The sequence below is a fragment of the Mya arenaria genome, chromosome 16, assembly GCF_026914265.1.
Source record: "Mya arenaria isolate MELC-2E11 chromosome 16, ASM2691426v1".
Taxonomy (NCBI): Eukaryota; Metazoa; Mollusca; class Bivalvia; order Myida; family Myidae; genus Mya; species Mya arenaria.
In genome coordinates, this window is record NC_069137.1 from 13,124,155 (window position 1) to 13,134,154 (window position 10,000).

The window sequence follows — 10,000 nt, forward strand, 5'->3', positions numbered from 1 at the left end:
TATGTTTGGCTGTATTTTATTAGTTGCTGGCACTTCTGTATACTACATGTACAAGTCTGCATTGGTCATGTTTTGCTGCATGCATTTTATTAGTTGCTGGCACTCCTGTTTAATACATTCACAAGTCTTCATTGGTTTGTTTGGCTGCATTTTATTAGTTGTTAACACTCAAGTATTATACATTTATAAGTCTGAATTCATGTTAGTGGGATTGTTTAAACTAGTTATGGTTGTTATTGTTTTCTACTGAATCTAAAATATTGTGATAATTATATCATAACGTTTTGTGACAATTTGCATGTTCTTTAGCTTTTCAAATGTACTTGGTATCACAAATGTCAGATAAAAATGACCTCGTTGGACTTAAAAAAGGAAAATAGAGCCGCATTATTTTGGTCAGTAAAAATAAGAATGATAAATGTTAAACTATGTTGGAACTCTCTTTTATGCATAATCATTTGGCATCCACAATACTGTATGACACATTAACACGGCGGTGGTCTAAGCAGGCCTGGTTGTTAGACTGTCTCTAAATAAACAAGACTTTAAAATATATTATGCTTAAAGCCCTCCTACTGACAATGATAATTTACTTCACATAGTTGTATTACTTTCTTGATTTTGTTTTCTGTAACAGGCCATGATCAGTAAATAATATACTGATATCCATATCATGAGCCGGGTACGACCTCTAGGTGGTGTGAATATCAAATTGAATACGTAAGATACGAGTCACAATACGTAAACAGCAAACCTATCCATTATTCGTTGATATCCTTAACGTGCTCAGGAATTCAATACTGGTATCAGTTCCTTTGGTTTTGTCACCCTCTACGATACCAGTGCCAGTCATTATTTTGACATGACTAAAGATTTCACTTATGAATCGGTTTTGCAGATTACATTAAACTTTGAAGAATTAACGTAAAACCCGATACCCTTTGGGAGAGCAATTGTGTGAAGTAGAAAATATGTTTCATTCTTCTTATCATCTTAATGACATTCTTATTGTAACAACTTTCAAGAACGCACTGTTTCACAAGATTGCGTTTGACATCATAGAAAGAGAATATCAAATTTTATGTTTCGATCACAATAACTCTTTTAGAAACTATTGATATATTAAACAGAGAATTTCTCATAATGAAATTAATATATGTTGTCCTCATTTCTACGTGTCTTCTGTAAATATGTCAATCGTAAATGTGTCTATGTCAATCGTGTGTACAGTCCTGAGTTAGTTATGTCAATCGTGTGCACGGTCCTGAGTTAGTTATGTCAATCGTGTGTGCGGTCCTGAGTTAGTTATGACAATCGTGTGCACGGTCCTGAGTTAGTTATGACAATCGTGTGCACGGTCCTGAGTTAGTTATATCAGTCGTGTGCACAGTCCTGAGTGAGTAATGTCAATCGTGTGTACGGTCCTGAGTATGTAATGTTAATCGTGTGTACGGTCCTGAGTTAGTTATGACAATCGTGTGCACGGTCCTGAGTTAGTTATGTCAATCGTGTGCACGGTCCTCAATAAGTTATGCTAGTCATGTGGACGGACCTTGTAACTTATATCAATCGTGTGCATGGTCCAAAGTTAGATTTGTCAGTCGTGTGTACGGTCCTAAAATAATTATTTCAATCCTGTGCACGGACCTAAATTAGTTATGATTATCGTACGCACGGTCCTGAGTTAGTTATGTCCATCGGGTGCATGGTCCTTAATTAGTTATGTCATTCGTGTGCACTTACCAATGTTGTTCTGTTAATAATGTGCGAGGTCCTTAGTTAGTTATGTCAATCGAGTACACGGTCCAATGCTGGTTTTGCCAATAATGTGCACGGTTTTAAGTTAGTAATGTCAATCGAGTACACGATTCAATGCTGGATTTGTCAATAATGTACACGGTCCTAAGTTAGTAATGACAATCGTGTGCACGGTCCAATGCTGGTTTTGTCAATAATGTGGACGGTCCTAAGTTATAAATGTCAATCGTGTGCACGGTCCAATGCTGGTTTTGTCAATAATGTGCACGGTCCCAAGTTAGAAATGTCAATCGTGTGCACGGTCCAATGCTGGTTTTGTCAATAATGTGCACGGTCCTAAGTTAGTAATGTCAATCGTATGCACGGTTTTCACTGTCCTAAGTTAGAAATGTCAATTGCGTGCAAGACCCTGAGTTAACTATATCATTACATTTTGTCGATTGTGTGCACATTCTTAAGCTATTTATGTAAATCGTGTGCAGAATCCTAAGCTTTAAATGCCTATTATGTGTACCCTCCGAAGCTTATCTTCCAATCGTGTACACGGTATTAATTTCTTTATGCCAATCATGCGCACGGTCCTAAGCTAATTCTGCCAATCGTGTCCACGGTCCTAAGCTTATTCTACCAATCGTGTGCACGGTCTTCACCTAGTTATGCCAATCGTGTGCACGGTCTTTAGCTTATTTTGCGAATTGTGTGCAAGGTCTCCAGCTGTGTATTCCAATCGCGTACTCGGTCCTAAGCTTGTTATGTTAATCGTTTGCACGATCTTAACCTATGTATGTCAACCGTGTGCGCGGTCTTCAGCTAATTATGCCTATCGTATGCACGGTCTATAGCTATTTATCCCAATGGTATACATGGTGCTAAGCTATTTATGCAAATCGTTTGCACGATCTAAACCTTTGTATGTCAACCATATGCACGGTCTTAAGCTATTTATGCCAATCGTGAGCACGGTCTAAAATTAATTATGCCAATCATGTGCACGGTCTTAAACTATTTATGCGAATCGTTTGCATGGTCCTTCCCTAATTATTCCAATCTTTTACACGGTCTTAAGTAAATTATACCAATCGTGTACATGGTCTTCAGCTGATTGTGCAAATCGTGTGCACGGTCTCAAGGTATTTATGCCAATCTTGTGCATGGTCTTATGCTAATTATGCCAATCGTGTGCTCGGTCTTCAGCTTATTATGCCAATCGTGTTCATGGTATAAATCTATTGATGTCAATCGTGTATGCGGTCAATTATATCAATCGTTTGCACGGTCCTAAGCTTATTTTGCCAATCCTGTGCACGGACCTAAGCTATTTTTGCCAATCATGTGCACGGTCTTGAGCTATTGTGGTCAATCATGTACACAGTTTTGAGCTTTTTTGCCAATAATATGCACGGTCTTAAGCTATTTATGACAACCATGTGCACGGTCTTAAGCTATTTATGCCAATCATGTGCACGGTCTTTAGCTATTTTTGCGAACCCTGTGCACGGTCTTAAGCTATTTATGACAATCATGTGCACGGACTTAAGCTATTTATGCCAATCATGTGCACGGTCTTTAGCTATTTTTGCGAACCCTGTGCACGGTCTTAAGCTATTTATGCCAATCATGTGCACGGTCTTAAGCTATTTATGACAATCATGTGCACGGTCTTAAGCTATTTATGCCAATCATGTGCACGGTCTTAAGCTATTTATGCCAACCATGTGCACGGTCTTTAGCTATTTTTGCGAACCCTGTGCACGGTCGTAAGCTATTTATGACAATCATGTGCACGGTCTTAAGCTATTTATGCCAACCATGTGCACGGTCTTAAGCTAATAATGCCAACCATGTGCACGGTCTTAAGCTATTTATTACAATCATGTGCACGGTCTTAAGCTATTTATGACAATCATGTGCACGGTCTTAAGCTATTTATGACAATCATGTGCACGGTCTTAAGCTATTTATGCCAATCATGTGCACGGTCTTAAGCTATTTATGCCAATCATGTGCACTGTCTTCAGCTATTTTATATCAACCATAGGCATGGTCTTTAGCTTATTATTTCAACCGTGTGCACTGTCTTAAACTTATTTTGCAAATCGTGTGCATGGTTTTAAGCTTATTATGCCAATCATGTGCATGGTCTTTAGCTTATTATGCCAACCATGTGCATGGTCTTTAGCTTATTATGCCAACCATGTGCAAGGTCTTAAGCTATTTTGCCAATCCTCTGCACGGTCTTAAGCAATTTATGCTAACCACATGCACGGTTTTAAGCTATTTTTGCCAACCATGTGCACGGTCTTAAGCTTATTATGCCAATCATGTGCACGGTCTTTAGCTATTTATGACAACCATGTGCACGTTGTTAAGCTATTTTTGCCAACCATGTGCTCGGACTTAAGCTACTTTTGCCAACCATATGCACGGTCTTAAGCTAATTATGCCAATCATGTGCACGGTCTTAAGCTTATTTTGCCAATCTTGTGCACGGTCTTAAGCTTATTATGTCAATCATGTGCACGGTCTTAAGCTTATTATGTCAATCATGTGCACGGTCTTAAGCTTATTACGTCAAACATGTGCACGGTCTTAAGCTTTTTATGTCAATCATGTGCACGGTCTTAAGCTTATTATGTCAATCATGTGCACGGTCTTAAGCTTATTATGTCAATCATGTGCACGGTCTTAAGCTTATTATGTCAATCATGTGCACAGTCTTAAGCTTATTATGTCAATCATGTGCACGGTCTTAAGCTTATTATGTCAATCATGTGCACGGTCTTAAGCTTATTATGTCAATCATGTGCACGGTCTTAAGCTTATTATGTCAATCATGTGCACGGTCTTAAGCTTATTATGTCAATCATGTGCACGGTCTTAAGCTTATTATGTCAATCATGTGCACGGTCTTAAGCTTATTATGTCAAACATGTGCACGGTCTTAATCTTATTATGTCAATGATGTGCACGGTCTTAAGCTTATTATGTCAATCATGTGCAAGGTCTTAAGCTTATTATGGTTATCATGTGCACGGTCTTAAGCTTATTATGGCAATCATGTGCACCGTCATAGGCTTTTTTTGCCAATCATGTGCACGGTCTTAAGCTATTTATGTCAACCATGTGCACGGTCTTAAGCTACTTTTGCCAACCATGTGCACGGTCTGAAGCTATGTTTGCCAATCATATGCATTGTCTTAAGCTATCATTGCCAACCATGTAAACGGTCTTAAGCTTATTATGTCAATTATGTGCACGGTATTTAGCTAAGTATGCCAACTATGTGCACGGTCTTAGGCTAATTATGTCAATCGTTTGGACGGTCCTTAATATTTTATGTCTTAAGTGTGGTTCTATGCCAAGGTTTAACAAAGAGTTGTGAACGATTCTATATTGGTTCTTTCTTGTGTTTTGCTTAATCCTTACAATGAGTACATTTAAATGTGAAACATAACATTATAATTGCCTACCAGCTGAAAATGTAAATCGACTACTGGTAAGCGTACATGTATACATTTGTTTTCAGAACAAAGTCATAATGATTAAGTAAGTTTCTAAAATATATGTCACATGCCATGTCTGACCTAGAAGCATATCAATATCAAATAAAATACCTAAAAGGCCATAGTATCGTTAGATCATTGAACTACTGAAGAGTTTATATTTTGTCTTTATAAATGATATACTCATATCACTTTCAATGGTATTAATTGCCTCTACTTAATTTGTAACACTATCATACATAATCGTGAAAATCATTTACCCTGTCAGACCTTATTGTGGTGAACATTTCACCAATGCAAAGGTTTTGTAGATATCATCAATCATGGAACAATACACATAACACCGGATACCTCTTTAAAGAAAGTTATATCAGGCAGAACCCAGGTTAATTCTTGTTATCAACACTTTGGTATTCAAAGTGTAACAACTTGAAGACACGCATAATATCACTGCTTTGGCACTTTATTTCGTATTATTTGACATAATTAATATCTTCATATTCTAACACAACCAGTAATCACTATTTGAAGCTCATATAAGAATAAACGTCTGCCAACAAAACGTTTCCTTAAATCTGAAATAATAAAATAGGGATTACTGGAACAATATAAATATGATTAAATGGTTGATATATCCAAATAATCTACCAATCAAACCTTTATGTTTAAAGTATCTGGCTACGGAGCTTTTTTCTGTAGTTTTTTATATAAATAGTGAATGTTCAGTAAAAGTAGCTCAAGTTAAAATATAAAAGTTAGTATGAAATGTTTGTGCGTCATTCATTGTTAAGGAATAGTTACAATATCCACTACTTGAGATATTTGTTTATCACAACGAGCGCAAAGCGAGGGTGATGTACCGTTAAAATGGGATGGTAGTGGGTGCCAGTATTATCCACTTGGATCTATGTTTCACCGTGCAAAAAAAGCATGCATAACTTAGCATATTTGTGTATCCGCAATCTTTCATTGCTTTGTTTAGATTTGGGAATCAATTACAAATGAAAACAAAGAAAATACTCGGCGGTTAGTTCTATTTGTGAAAATTAATCTTGTCAGTATTATTTTCCAAATGAGTGCCTACATTATAACAGCCAATTCGTTAGATAAATATGTATGTTATCATGTTTTATCATTTAACTTCTTTACATAGATAGATACTTTGGAATAAATTATTTATGTTTTTGTTCCCTTTACGCTTTTAAAACTGAAGGACTATTCATCTCATGGTATTGTTACATTGTATAGTAAATTATCGCTTGTCCGGTTAGCGCAGTGGTAAGTGCACTCACTTTACACCAACGCAACCCGGAATCAATTCCCGGCTTGGCGCATGTGAATTTGTGTTGTGGTCACCAAGTCGGAAAAGTGGTTATTCTCCGGGTACTCCGGTTTACCCACAACACAAGGCCCTCGCGCAACATGGTTCCAACGAGAGTGATTAATACAAGTTGCAAAATCACAATCACTTTATGTCAGATTATTGAATGTAATAGAACTTGTCAGTCGGATTGTCAGTGCTTGTGGTTTGTACACGTCCACCTATATGAAAATACTGGGGTACGTAATATATTTTTTTCCAAAAAAAATGCGACCTGTTTGGATATTAATGCATTGCAAACAAGGTAATGAATATTTCGCCAGAAAATTTAGTTAGGTCTAAAAGCAAACCTTTAAGTTTGATTTTAAACTCTAAAACACACATTATACATCTTCCTATCAATCAGCCATTTCGTAGAATGCAACTCATACTTGTTTTCACCAATACAAAATTAGCGATGCCATAATTATGAGCACGTTATCAGCCCTTTATAAACGGTCCCAGCTAATATGAACGCATTTCAATAAATTAGCCTCAGTTTACTTCAATGATCAAAGGTATCGTGACGTTTATGTCCATAATTAAAAGAGTATGTAAACAAAACATTTAGCAAAGTAATTAAACGCTTAGTTTAAGGGACTTTTGGCATGATAATCCCCGGCTGTGCATCTCCTGCTAATTGCTCTGGTGTTACAGTAGGCTGCAATTTCCTGTGTATTCGTTTTTTGGCTCAGTATTTTATAATTAAACATTCAAAACTGCACAGCAGGATACTCAGATTGGAGATCTGAAAAGACAATTAGGCAATAAGATTGAGATCAATTAATACACGTTTTTTTGTTTTTTTTAGGAGGGTGGGGTCACTTAAAGAAGACATAAGTTGGTCTTTAATGTGTAAGAACAACTGATTTACGTTTAATAAGCCACTACTAATCCATGAGCTAGAGACTATGAATGCAATAAAAGCGTTTATTGTCAAAGCAGTTGTGTTAAACACTAGGTAGCTTATGTCATAAGAATCGGGTGAATATTTAAATAACATTATGCAAACCATGGCATAAAACAGACAATAATACTTTGCCATTGTAAAGTTGACTATATCAATATTTAACATATTGTCAAAATCTTTCATTCACTGTTCGTTTTTTAAGCGACCACTGATAAAATACTCCTACAAATAATGTGAGTTTAAGCAAATACAATATATGCAATTCCATACTTCAAGAATGTTTCAAAAAAGTAGTGTCAATACAGTAGATATTAAATGATTTCTTTTGTAATAATACATTCTTTTTGAAAAATTTTTAAGTAAATTTCGTTTAACAATTTTATAAAATGCATACCAAGAGGCCAGAATTGTAGTTTATCAATTGCTTTTGAAATTGACAAAGATATTGTTATAATTTGCACTTTACCCCAAAATAGCTTTCATTGGCAGTCATATCATGTTCGAAACATTTCAGCCAATTTTGATAACAACACACTTGAAAATATCATGACCAAATCACTTCATGATGTTAAACACACATCAACAGCATTACGTATTTTGTTTCGTTCTAGACATTGTCTAGATCGTTCAGTAGCCTTATGTGGAAGGGTTTTGTTTGTGCAAAAAATCATTTCATAATTGAGCTAAGCAGTCCCTTTAGTTATATATAAACACAAATAAAAACTGAAATAAGTTTAACATCTAAAAGTACATCTAAAGCTACTAAAACATGCCAAACGACATTTATTATAACCGAGATCTTCGTTTAAGATTAAGGACAAACCTATCAGCAGGGATCTAAATTATCTTTAAAACAATGAAAAGTATGCCTGTCACTCACACAATTACGTTTGAGTTAAGACTATCACATTTTTGCATTTGTTTTCCATAAAATTGCGGAAATACCAAATCATATCTTAAGATATATAACGTGCTCGGCCCCATCTCGAGGCCGTGATTTTGTTTCAAATATAACATGAAAATACTATAACAATACATTAAAAACAAAGTCATCTTTCGTTCATTGCTCTAATTAAGGGGTTATGCCCTTATCGTGACAAACATTTGACCAATGAATATGTTTATCGATATCATGAAACATGGAACAATAAACATAACACCTGATTCCTCTTGGAAGGGCAATTCTTTCTGGCTGAAAATAGGCGCAATTTTTATCGACAATATGATTTACAAAGTAAAACAACTTGAATACACACAATTTCACAAGTTTGCAGTTGACACTTTACTTTAAGAAAATGCGTAATATATTTTTTCTCATACACTTTTCCTTATGTTTGATACAAAAAGTAACTGTCTTTACAAGCTGCAAACCAGAAATCAACAACAGTTTAAGTCAGAGTTATCTAGAATTGAACTACCACTCCTACTTATTTTGAGTGTTTAAAAAATAAATCGGTATTATGTAGACCAAGATAAGGCGTATTACTAAGCATGTTTGTGCATCATTCATCATTAAGGAATATTTACTGCATCCACTAACCGAGCTAGTGTCCAACAACGAGTGCAAGCGATAGAAATATATTATTCCAATCGAGAGGGTAGTGAGTGAGGGTAGTGCGTGACAGTCGTTAATGATTTGGTTCTATATTGTTACTTACCTTGCATTAGGTAGCGTATGCCCTCTGGCGTAATTTAGTGTACGTGTAATACATGCAATACACTGAAAGAGCATTGCGTAATGCATGGTTATGCACCATTCGATTGTAACCACGCCCCCTACCCCCCTCCCAGATCCAGGGAATAGCGGGGAGTTTGAGTTTCGGTCAGGCCAATCCCAAGTAATTCCTCACACTGTAGGGACAAACTGCTGGTAAAATCACCGCCAAATGACCCCGAACGTCGGGGTAATCCTGTCATTTAAAACTTAATTCTTTCAAATTGGGAAAGATTGAGGAATAGACGCAATCTGTTTTTAAATATCTCGCAAGATCTCGTTCAACTCCGGAAAAATCTTTGCTAAAGCGCGGACAATTCCCCCCAAAAAAGGGATGATTCCCGGCACAAAGCCAAAGCCATCCCCTACTGTTTTCGGCGCGAAAACAAAAAACACCGCATTCACTCGGCACTGCGGGGCCACGTGGAACGGAAAAAACGGCCCATGTTCCCAGCTCTCCCCGGTAAACATCCTGGTCTAAGAGGCGTGGTTACAATTGACTGGTGTCTTACCTTCAAATTTGGGAACTAATTCACAAACAACACCGTAATAATTCCATTGCTATAAGTACTGTTTTGTTTAAATATATCACCTGTAATGAATTCATTTGAATTGAATGCATTGATTTCATGGAACACTCAAATCATTATTGTTGCGTATTGGAATAAACAATAACAAATATATTATTTTGATAATTTACATCTTTACAAACGCAAAAAAACATTATGTTCGTTCCCTATCAATGTACTAATTAA